This window comes from Ciconia boyciana, chromosome 2 (assembly GCF_034638445.1).
Source record: "Ciconia boyciana chromosome 2, ASM3463844v1, whole genome shotgun sequence".
In the NCBI taxonomy this organism is placed as follows: domain Eukaryota; kingdom Metazoa; phylum Chordata; class Aves; order Ciconiiformes; family Ciconiidae; genus Ciconia; species Ciconia boyciana.
In genome coordinates, this window is record NC_132935.1 from 4,372,878 (window position 1) to 4,385,530 (window position 12,653).

The 12,653-nt window shown below is 43.5% G+C and overlaps 1 protein-coding gene across 2 annotated transcripts in view; it reads left to right on the top strand.

The window, feature by feature from the left end:
- Nucleotides 1–256: 256 nt before the first annotated feature.
- The window catches only part of SLC45A4 (solute carrier family 45 member 4), a 70,334-nt gene continuing 57,937 nt past the window's right edge, over nucleotides 257–12,653 (top strand). Inside the window, exon 1 of one of the 2 annotated variants that reach the window (XM_072851818.1) lies at nucleotides 257–331. The gene's annotated coding sequence lies outside the window, so the exon portion shown is untranslated. Of the gene's footprint in view, nucleotides 461–12,653 lie in introns of both variants that reach the window. The other variant, XM_072851817.1, reaches the window with a different exon arrangement.

Here is a 12,653-nt window from a genome sequence, read left to right on the forward strand (position 1 = left end):
TCCCGCGGCAGCGGGAACGGCCGCTACACCTGACCCGTCCCCGGCCGCCGCCCGCTGCTCCCCCGGGCTCCCCTCAGGCGGGAGCGCCGCCCGCGCCCCCCGCCCCTGGGGGGATGCCTCGTCGCCCCCGTAGCCCGCCCGCCCGTCTCCCTAGCAACGCCCCCCGCCCGCCCGCGGCCCCCCGGGCCACGCCCCCTCGCTGCATATTCATGACCCCCGGCGCGAGGAGGGGGCGGGGAGGGGGCGGAAGCGGAAGCGGGAGACGGTTTCCGAGGAGCCCGGTATAAAGCGGCCGCTGGTGCCCGGTGTCGCCTGCCGCGCTCGTGCCGTTGTGAGTGACCTCACCCCTCCCTCCTTCCCCCCCCACCCTCCCCGCCGCCCGCCGCGGCCACCCCCCGGCACCGCCGCCTCCGCCGCCGCACGGAGCAGGTCCCGGGTGCAGGGGGAGACCCGGGGGCAGGTAAGGGGGTCGGCGGGCGAGGGGCTTCGGGGGGTGGTTTGGCCTCGGAAGGGGGGGGGGTGTTGAGCTGTAAGGGGTGCCTGGAGTGAGGAGGTGGGGTGTGAAGGTAAAGAGCGGTTGGGGAGCTGTGGGGTGAGGGCTTGGGGCGAGGGAGACGAGGGGCTGGTGAAGGCGAGGAAGGGCTTGGGGCGAGGGAGACGAGGGGCTGGTGAAGGCGAGGAAGGGCTTGGGGCGAGGGAGACGAGGGGCTGGTGAAGGCGAGGAAGGGCTTGGGGCGAGGGAGACGAGGGGCTGGTGAAGGCGAGGAAGGGCTTGGGGCGAGGGAGACGAGGGGCTGGTGAAGGCGAGGAAGGGCTTGGGGCGAGGGAGACGAGGGGCTGGTGAAGGCGAGGAAGGGCTTGGGGCGAGGGAGACGAGGGGCTGGTGAAGGCGAGGAAGGGCTTGGGGCGAGGGAGACGAGGGGCTGGTGAAGGCGAGGAAGGGCTTGGGGCGAGGGAGACGAGGGGCTGGTGAAGGCGAGGAAGAGGATGAGAAATGAGGAGGGAGAGTGAGATGAGGGGCTGGTGAAGGCGAGGAAGAGGATGAGAAATGAGGAGGGAGAGTGAGATGAGGAAGACATAGGGCTGCAGAGGTGGAAATTGAAAAGGGTTGAGCTCTATGGTGAGGGATTGGGCCAAAGGAGAAGTGGGGCTGCAGAGGTTGGGAAGGGATGAGGGAATGTCTGGGATAGTGAGTCCTAACGAGGTGAAGATAGGATAAGAGGTGGCCAAGTGTCCCTTTGGGCTTGTATTGGTGGTGAGTATGCTGGAAGGGGACTTGACAAAGGGACCAAAGATGGAAATTAGTGTAGACTTTCAGACTATTAAACTTCACTGGTCTGCCATTTGAATAATTCCACACTTAATCTGTAACCTGATCTCAATGCTTTACCATGAAGCAGTTGAGTCTCACCTCACCTAGTCTGATATGATGGTGGGAGAGTACTGGGGGAAGAAATTACTTAGCAGTTAACTCTTGAATCTCCCATGAAAGCTGCAATTTTCCTTAAGATCATGTTATCAGTGATTTGCAACTCTAAGATGCCCTAATTTAGCACCTTTATCAGGTGCAGAAACTGTGTTTGACCTTGAAAAATACTCTCCCTGTGGGGCAGTTTTCTGTTGTAGTGATTGGCCTCCAGTATTCTCTATGTATAGAGGAAAACAGGAGGGGAAGAAAAGATCTAGCCAAGGCTCTGACTTGGCACTGGATGCAGTGAGTGAATCAGTGTTGCTAGAGCTTGGCTAATGCAGTGAATTGCAAATGGGAAAGGATAGGAAAGATATTGCAGGATGTTGAATGTTGGACAGAGGAGGTAATTTCTTCTTCAGGAAAGCAGAGATGTTACAGGAACTGGACCTACAGGGACAGGCAACACTAAGTGCAGAGCAGACAGATAACTGCAACATTTTGAGGATTCATGAGAAGAAACTGCACTGTTACAGCATTCTTACTGCTCCAGTATGATTATGTCATGTTCCACTGCCTTGATCAGACAGTGCTACTAAAATATTTAATGAAATATGGCTTGAGCAGGCACTTGAGCTCAAAGAAAGAGCTGGTGAATATTTTGTTTTCCTCTAGAAGTCAGGCTTTTTTGTAAATATCTGGCAGAAGTGGTTGCTGATGTGATTGCACTGACATAGCTTGTGTATGCCTTCTTCCCCCATGTCAGTATTGCAAAAGATAAGGTCTTCCTCGCTTCGTTTGTTTAACGATTATAGTGGACTGATGAAATGTTCAACAGGCCTAATTTTTCCCTTCCTAAATAAGGAAAAGGGCTTCAGATAACAGATTAAGGTATTTAGTTGACACTCTGGCTATAAATGCTTCCAGAAGTACTTTTTACTGTAAGTTTGAAAAGCTGACGCTACCTTAAGCTACTAAAACTGCATCCAGTAGTCTGAGGCATCTGAAAACATCTATGAATTCCTGTGTCTGTCAAAGGTAGTGGCAGCTGCTGTCTTGGAAGTGAGAGCTTCATTCCTGTATTAATGAGATTAAATTGGGTATTTAAGGGAATTTTCATGACAAAATAACAATTTCCATGATGTAATGGATGTGATCAGTGGAACAACTTCTATTTTAGTTAGCTATTTGTAATATCGGAGGCCAGTTTACATGGGCTGGCTTGTGCCTCTGAGCAAGGAAATGATAGCAGTTCTTGCACTCAACTATATGACTGAGGCATCTTCAGTAAAATTGAAAACATATGGTTCTATAGATAACCCTCTTGTGTAATGCCTGTTAACTCCTGTGGAAACCTGCTGCTCTCTGGGAGTTTGTCATTGAGAAAGGAATGAGCAGTATCTGCTGACATGATCTTGTTTGGATGTTATGGGGGCTGCCTGCAATCGAAAGCAGTCCTCTCCCTCAAAGCTGAAATGTCATAGCAATTCAGTCTGTTTTAAATACACTTGTATTGTACTGGCTTAAGCTGACAAGGGAGGATGTCTTCTGCTGGAGGTGTCCTTCATTAGTGGTGAGAAGGTGGTTGGAAGACTGACATAGCTGGTGAACTTGTTGCTCCTTCTGTGTCATGTTACAACAAAATTCATGAAGTGCAATTTTGTTCATGTGCCTCTTCAGTGGAGCAAAACAAGTGGAATATTTACGTGGCTTTCAAGGAAGCATGGTGTAACTCTGAAACAATACACATGTTTGTGTTGAAGTACATGGGACCTAAACTTTTAAACCAAAGCAAACATGTAGCCTGTTTGAGGAGCTTTCTGAAGCAACTGCCTTTCTTCTGCCATGTGGAAATACAGGCTCTGAGGAGCTTAGAGAAAGCAGTCTGAATTTGGACCCATCTCACAAAGCTGTGACCTCAGAGGTTAATTACCTTTAAACTCACTCCAGTCCTGGATTCACTGACAGCTAGAACGTTAGGTCTTGGTAATTTAATATTGCTCTGTTTGTGTGCTAAGGCTGGAATGTGTGGGCTCTGCCTCTATCCCTGTATAAACTTGTTGTAGATGGATCATTCCTAAAAGCTATGAGAATACTAACATTGAATGGTAGCTGCAGAGTATTTCACCAGTGAAACTGCATCTAACATTCAAAAAACCTTCTTGAAGTAAAAATGTGTTGCCAACTGAGTAGCTTAGAAAAGATGCTTAAGCTTTGAGAGGCATCTTATAAATGCCTAGGTGGGAAGCTGATGGCTGAAATGACCTACGAGCTGCTAGATAATGCCTGTGGTTGTGAATACAGTTGCATGTAACACTTCTGTAGTTTCAGCAGACACTGATTTAAACAATAAGCAGTTCCTTTACACAGTAGCTTATCTGTAAACTCTGCCTCTGATGTACTGCTGTTGTTCTTAGTAGAACACCTCATGACTTCAAGCTTCAATTCCTAGAGAAGGTAGCCAGTTTTGCCCACAGTATGTGAGCACCTCTACTTGTGTTGGGCAAAAGCAGTGAAACCCTTTCACATTGCCACCTGCAGCTTCTTATGATGGGTGGTTCTCTCTGAGCTTAACTAGCAGTCTACCTCTGCTGTTACTCCTACAGTAGAAGCCACCCTAAAATACTTGCATCAAATGATGAAGCAGTATGCATTGAGCAACAAGGCACATGCAGTGGTGTCATGCTTGAGATAAGAAGCTTTGCTTGCACTTCAAACTGACTACAATGTGATGGTTAGTGTAAAAGCATGCTGAAAAGAGGCAAAGCTACTCAAGTTGAAATGGGGCTTTCCAGTTGATCTGCCAGGAGAGCTGCTGTGGAAGCGATGAGGCTGTCATGTGATGGAGGGGGAAGCTTTAGCAGCTTGCAGAGTAACTGGTAACATGAAGAACTGTTTGTGCTGCATTTTAGTTTTGCAAGGGTTGCTCCCATGACCTTTTCATGTAATATTTGCAAGGTCCCAGGCTGTGCCCTAGTCCAGCTATAGGCATAAGATTTGTCAAAACTACACTGACAATGGCATACCTGTGTGTGCAGTTGTTTCCATTAGAGAAGGCTTAACTGATTTGATAACTATTCTGTTAGAGCTCCTGGTCCTTCAACTTGTAGCACGTTGTCAGCCTTACTAAACAGCTTCCATTCAACAGTGTGGTTAACTTGGGGAATACAGAGTGCAATGATTGTCACTTGGCTTATTATACCAACACTAAACTGATATGAGTGTTTGAAACAATACTTTTCCTAAGCAGAGCATTATTCCTGCCTAGTAACTGCTTTGAGTCCAATAAACTTTTTAGCAGAGCTGTATATTTAAGTTGCCATACAGAAGCAGAAAATACAAATGATTCTGGCAAATCCAGCTGCCAGAAAGTTGAAGCAGAATGCCTGCTGTCAGGGTGAGTGACACCCTGTGTATAGCTTGACAGATAGCTGGTGTTTCAGTTTGAGAGTCACCTTCCAGATGGGAGATGTTGGACAGCCCGGAAACCAAGCTTGGAAGCAGACACTGTTAAGCTGTGGAGCTCTGTGCTGTGAACTAAAGACTTTACATGGTTTTGGTAAGCTGCTGCTGGTCAGGTGACTGTTTTACAGTCAGCAGCTTATCAGTTACCCACACATCTTTCATTTGGGTCACAGCCCTACTTAGAGTAACCACCCAAAACCTCCACTGGTAAAGGATATTATGTCCTCCACCTGGGAGTGGGAAGGTCTCTTGAATCCCAGCACTGAATAGTTATTGCTATCTTGAATAAGCTGGTTATTCTGTTCTGCTTCTGTATCACAGTTCACGCCTCTGAGTGGAATAAGATACTCTGCATGAAAAAGAGCTGAGTTCATACTATTAAATCTAGATCTCTGATAGAGTTGCTGGAGACTGAATTTGCCTCAAGTTAAAAGCTGAACTTCAGGCATCTCAGCAATGGATTCACAGCACTGCAGCGTCTGAGTCAGAGTGGTTTGTGTGCTGTGAACTGCCATCTTAGGGAAACTGGCACACAGTAGCTTAACTAAAGCCCCTTAGTGCTGGTATTTCCAACAAGTGCTGTAAAGTCATTTAGATTGTGGCTGGCATACTGCATTATAGCAACTTGGGAGAAGCAGCCAGGTTTTCTCATCAAACTTGCTCTTGGTGAGTGACTGTGGCAAGCATCAGGATGCAAAGCTTTCATTGGGTAATGATTTGGTTTGGCTTAGGAGCTGCTTCTGACCTTGGTTTGGCTCTTACTGGCATGTAGTCTGCTTGAACATGAATCTTAATATATAGGTGATGGGAAGTTGGTCTCCACAACATGGACAACTAATAAAACTCTTAAAATCCAGTTAGAGCTGTGGAAGACTTGCTTTCCAGGACTCCCATCTATGAAGGATATTAAACTAGTCTCTTTAGCTTTAGGACACTTGACTGGCTTGACACTTTAGGCTTGACTAGCAGTCTCTTTTGCAGTGTTATATGAAGACTGACTAATCTAGGGGCCTGAGGTGCTCTGGGAGTGGGCTGAGACTGACTTTCCTTGCAAGACTGAAATTGTCAGTCAATAGCTGCTACTCATGTAGCAAGGCATAAAAGAGTAGGAGGTAAACAAAACTCAGCCCTAAGGAATAGACTGAAGATGCTTTTAAGAATCTTAGCAGTGTGTAAACAGCAGCAGGAAAGCATTACTCCTGAATTGTTTTGCTAAACTATATCTTAGGTGGATTTTATCAATGTTCTGGGGAGAGAAAGACTGGTGCTCTTAGCAGAGTGGAGAGAGAACCTAGTTTCCTCATCTTGTATTAAATGAGAGCTCTAATGTTTTTGTAACTGAAATTGAAACCAGTGTTATGCTGACCCTGCATATTTTCTATCCTCTGCTGGCTGGCCTGGACTACTTCTGCATGAAGTATAGTTCATTTATTTTGGAGACTTGAAAACAAGCCATTATCACCCTTCGGTGCCAGATAAATAAATGATCTAACTGGGGGCTGAACCCAAAGCACTCTTTTTGTAAAAGCACAACTGCATGTCACACTTATCGTCTTCATTCTGTCCTTGAATATATGATCAGTCTTCCTGGACCACATCCAGAAACCAGTGGCTTAACCCAACAAGCAACAACTACAGAACAGTCAGATTTCTATGCTGCTTAATTTCCTATCATCACTTACATGCAGCAAGCGGTCTTCCAGAATATACTTAATCTGAGCGCTGTTTAACCTGCAACTTGCTTATCAATCATATGGGAGTACAAATAGGAGGAACAGGAATCAACTATTAAAGTAGTGTTGATGCTGGATCTTTGCTTCCAGGGAACAAGAGCTTCAGGGGTTTTTTGTGGGGGGGGAGAAGGCACACATGCAGGGTAAAAATACTCCTCCCCTTTTCTGAGGGGAATATCTGAGCAACTACACTGGCCTGTGCAGCCTGGCTCTGGGTACTCCCAGAGGAGTGATTTGACAGTCTGAACTATTGCTCCTTAGAGTAGTGTGGCTGGCCAGCTAACTCCCAAGGGTTCAAAAAATAACCCAAAACAAATGCACAACTTGCTTTAACACTAACACATCTAGTGCACATGTCCTGTTTGCTGTCTGAAATGTGTCTGGGGGAATCGGCTTGTGATGTAGGTTTGTTCTTGTTCTTTTTCTTGGCTCTTGTTCTGCTTCTGACTTCAGTGTAGAGAGGGAAAAGGCTTGCTTCTCAGTGCAGGAGTTATCCTGATTGTTTCCAACATCATAGCATCTGTGTGGCTCTGGCTGCCATTCATGTTGGTTGTCACAGCCTAAAAGTCAAAACATTTAGCTCCTTCAGTAGGCTGAAAAGGGGAGTGACTTGACAGTTATCTGTACCCTTCATGCTCCTACAGTTATTGCTGGCCTTACTGTTGGAGCTTTTTCTGCTTTGCTTTATAATCACCTTTCCAGTTTGTCATCTTCCAGGTATGGTCTGTTCAAAACTCAATATGCAGCTGCACAGTAGTAGATCTGTCTGCTGGAGAAATGGCATTGAACCATAGAACGTGTCCTCTTCCAGATGGTCACTCTGGGGTAGTTTGCATGACAATTCAGGATACCATTTGAAAATAAGCCTTTTGACCCTATAGTGCTAGTGGGACCTCTAATCTTCTTTGTATGCATATGAGCTGGACTGGAATGCTAGATGAAAGTATATCTACCGTGGCCTTTCAGCTGTGTAGTAGTCCCCAGTTAAGCTATGTATAAAAGGGTTTGGGTTCCCATCCAGTGAATCTTGTGCTAGCATCTTCCATAGATGCCTATTCATCTAGTGGGCTTGATATTAAGTTGTTAGTAATTCACTTACGAGTTAGGAACAGTAGAATGTACTTGTGGGCAAGTAATAGTCTTTGGTGTGATGACTTAAGATAGAGCCTTACTAGTCTGTCTTGGGGTATTCTTAGCCTGCTCATGGCTAGATCTAATTAATATCACTTCGTCTATGTAAAACCTAATGTGTCTCAGGGATGTTCAGTATAAACTTGACTCTGTATTCCTTAAACAGATTTCTTTGCATCTTCCTACCTCTGCAGAAGTCACTTCATGGAAAGCTACACTTACAAAAAAACCCCACCAGTGTTCAGTAACTGGAAACTACTAAACATGTATGTTCACCAGACTACAAACTTCCAGCTCATTCCAGCAGCTCAACACTGTACAGTATTTCCCTGAGCTGCACTTAGCAGCTTTCTCTTCCTCATTAACTATGCTCCTAAACTAACACACTTTCCAAGAGATCAGTTCCAGTTCTGTGTTAATGCTGGTTACTGAATAACTGGTTGTAATGAATGCCTAAATTTATCATTGGTACAATAATACCTACACTGTTCCCTTAACTTCAGCCTCTTTCAGAAGCTTTTGGTCAACAGACTTGCTGTCTGGGTGGCTTTAAGGAGTCTGTGTAGGTATTTCTAAATATCTCACTTGCAAGATTGTTCAATGAACTTGACAACAAGTTGCCTTGATTGCGGATCACAACCTCATACTGCCTGCTCAGAATTTAGTAATTGATGTGTCTCTGATGGCACTCGCCAATCTTTCATGTTTTAGGGGCTTTTCCACTGACAAAGCCACAGCCTGGTAAGTGGCCCATGGTCAAACATTCCTACTAGACAAAGCTTTAAGTCCATACATAGTAATTACTGTATATTCAAAGACAGAATATATACCACAGCTTACAAAAGACAAATTCTTTAAGTGAGTGGGGAATAAGACTTCACATTACATGCAGAAATTGCTGCAGACCAAATGATTTGGAGATCTTGCCTCTAGGAAATAGAATAAGAAAGCTGCTGCAGTTCTGTGCTTCAAGCATTCTCAGTAAAATTGCTTTGTGGTTGAAAAAGTATTCTGACCTAGAGAGGTGTTCTAGGAGAAGTCTTGGTAATAGTTCCCCAAGCTTTAATACTAAGGGTATATTGTCTAATAAGGGCAGAGTCTAATGTTAATGTGTTTAAATACTTCAGTTCTGCATTTATAACATTTCCACTGTGCAATACACTGGCCATCTTGCATCTAAATTAGTGTGGTCAGGGTGGAAGTACTGTGCAAATGAAAGCAACACTTTGTTTATCTCCAGTAGCAGCATTCAGTTTGTTAATATTGCATCTACCTGTAACTTGGAAAATGAGTGGAAGCCTGCTGGTGACAAATATTAAATAAAAATGGATCTCTTATTTTTGCTTCAATGATTGTCCAGCATCCTTTCTAATTCTTACCTGGTGTGGCTATACTAGTGCTATTATAGTGCTTCATTTTCTTGCTCACTGTTGATGTAGGGATTAAGTAACTTCCTCTTTAATTGTCTGGGTAACAGTGATACCTTTCAAATAACAATAAGAATACTGGCCAATTCTTGGCTTTTGCTGAAGAAACTTTTCAAAATATTGGACTAGACTGAGAGTGAACCAGGAAGCCAAGGCTGGAAACTTCTCAGCTCCGTTGTATCTGATAAAGCAAGCAAGAGCCCAGAACTTTCCTTCACTAATTTATTAGCCTCACAGGACAAACTGTAGCTCTAAGTTGTTTGTGAGCAGCTAAGACTAAAGGTACGCAAGTCTGTCTTTTTGCATCTGAAAGGATTTAGGCTTGTAATAATGCTGTCACCCTTCCAAGGTTGCAGGAAAGAATGAAAATATAGAAGGCTTACATGACCAATGAATATATCTCAAATTGTTTATATCTGGGCTTGTAGTTTAATGTTAGATCTGCATTCCCCAGACTTCTACTTAGAAGGTTAGGCACAGATTTAAATTGCAGACTGGGCAGGGAAAGCCTGGAAGTCTGGGTAGCTTTTCTCATCAGTTAGGTGCACAGTTTCACTCACAGCATATGTGGGGAGGATGTATAAAAAGTGACAGATGAGTGTCCACTGTTCATGATCTAGTGGGATTTGGAGTATGGCTTAGTGTGTAACTACCACCACTTCTGAAACCAGCTTAATCACAGCAAATGGTAGTCACACCTGCTCCTCATGGTAGGAAGTCTTTAATAGAAAGCATGTGAGAAGGCACATATGTGTTCAGTTTTTTGTTCTTGTTCAGTTTTTTCTGTCCAGCAAAGAAATCTGGGATCAGGCCACTCAAGATCCTCCCCAGATGGCTGGGTATGTTATCCCATGTGTGTCCTAAAGTAAACTTGAGTTTACTGGAGTAAATATTTTGTACTGAATCTGGGAAACTTGTGTCTATGCTAATTTCAGTTCCATGTTTTGAAGGCCAATAACAATTTATTTGCAGAGTTTTGCATTCCATGCCAGGGAAGGTTTAAGCCTGGTTGAAGCTTATTGTTACAGGCCAAGTATTCTGTCATCAGGGAAAATACAGGATATAGTTGCACATTCTGTATTCATCCTGTTTCTCCAGACTTCATGTATGATGAGTGGTGAGCAAGGGCATACTAAGTCCTCAAAGGAAGGTGAGCTGAGAATTTTCTTAGCCAAAACTTTTTTGGCTTATCTGCAGTCAATGCAAACTGCAGTGTGTATAAGTAGGGAGGACTTTACAGGTACCACATGAATTCTTTTCCTGCAGGATTTATTTTTTCCTAGTTAATCAATAATTTGTTATCCCCTAACTGTCTACCCCAATTAAGTTAACTTAAACTAACTGCAACTTGATTGAAAGCCATAATGCAAGCTAAGGATAGTAGTGTGTCACATCGTAGCTGTTTTATTGTGGAATTGCAACTTAGAAATTTAAGTATCTTTTGGCTTAAAGGCTTGAAACAAAATGGCAGTGACCTTTTGAACTATGGCTATCTTACTATATGGTGATCTGTACTTCTCCAGAGAAGTTCGTGAGTCACAAGTCTGCCCCGTTATTTTGAAGAAATATTTTTGTAGAGGAAGTATGTCAAACTTAGAAATTTGCTACTGGAAAAACAAACTTAAAGCTCTTACAGGATAATAAATGCATTTCACTTAAATAACAGGGATGTGGTGCCCCTGTTTTGTCTATTAAATCTTGACTGTTACACAAAGCAACTTTAAGATATTTCAAATCTATTTAGGCTCTTAAAACCTAAAACATTTAAGTTATCCTTAACTGCTTATTGCTTTAATCAAATCTTACTCCTCCCAAAAATCTGGCAGGTGAGTGTTCAAACAGTAAACACATTAGCTTATTGCATAAGCTGGTACCATAATTGGGAAAGTAAAATGACTAAGCACAGCATTCTCAGTAAAGCTGCCAAAATAAAATACAGCCCAGAAGGGCAAGCTACACTTTTCATTAAAATAAGCTTCAACAACCATGAAATTTTTCACCCTAAGGGCTTCCTCACTCTGACAAGTGACTAAAATGGGAGATGTCATATACATCCGTGTGCTGACCAGTAACTTGCATCAACTTTAAGATCTTTGTTAGTCAAATACTAAATGTATTCTCTTGTTCACAAGCTACAAGACTTGAATAGTTTTATTCCTCAGCTTCCTGTGTTATTGCTGAAGGTGTGGAACTACACATGCAGGACATGTAAATGTCCTTTATGGAACCTGGTAGCTAGGCAATTGTGTGTGTGCTCACAACTGAAGATGCAAGAATTGCAAGGAGCAACCTCAGCTTCTAGAGCCATGAGAAAGTTATCAATGAGTGTGGCAAGGAAGGAGTGAACTTGCTTTTTGTCTTTCTCATGATGGATAATACCACTTCTGTTACTGATAGCATGTAGAGAATATGCTATAATCCTGGTTACAACTTGGGCCAATCATTACTTCTCTGATGGAGAGATCACTTCATGTTGTCCTTTCAACAGCTTTTACATTTGAAACCTACTGTCAAGCCTCTGTTTAAATAAGTAGAATAATCTCATGCCCTTCAGATTTGTAGTCATGTTGTCTGGCTCTTCTCCTTTCTATTTCCTCCCCCAGCTTTTTCTAGTTGGCTCAGTCTGTTTACATACAGCATGCTTTGTTCACTGAAGTGTTGGGGTTGAATGTTGTTGTGCTTGATGAGGAATCATTAGTCATGTGAGGTGATCCTTATATATATAACACTAGGACAAAAGTAAGAATATATGCTTTCAACAGGATACTGTTGGGTTCTACCTCTTTACTATAATCCACAGGTCTTATTGAAAAATGTGTAACCCTTCTCTAGTTAACCTGCTAGCAGGAGCAGTGTTTGAATAAATATTTGCTGGGTTTTTTGTTTTTGTTTCAGATTGTCCTTTGCAGTCTTACAGATCTCTGTTCAGTAAGCCTACTCTCAGCGCATGAGCTGATGATACTTCTGGACTAACACAAGAAAGCTCCTGAAATGCCACTTAGAAATACTATTTTGGAGTCAGCTACTCTTCATAGCAAAAGTTGTGGAAGCTGTCATGTTCTCCAAGTCCATCTGAGTGTCCTACCCACTTCTGTGGTGGTTTTGTCTAAGATTGCCAGAGCCTTAGTATAGGGATGCATGGCACCTACTACTGCTTATTAATAAGACCTGTAAAATCCTACATAACTGCTAATTTATTAAAACCTTCATGTGTTTCAAAGTAGGGTTTTTCCTGGAAGACTTCTTGAGTGACCAAATTCAGGCAATTCCAGTTGTCTAGAATTGATTCTGAAAGTCACTAACTGCAATGAGAGAAGGCCTATAACAAGCCATCCAGTATGCCAAAGTACCTGCAACAGGCTTTTTAGACATTCTAGGCAAAATTAATGTCACCACAGTAACTCTACCTGTTGCTCAAAGCCTCATTCACTTGCTATTTTTGGTTTGCCTGCTTTTAACAGCCATATACTTTGAGCAGGTGTAACACTT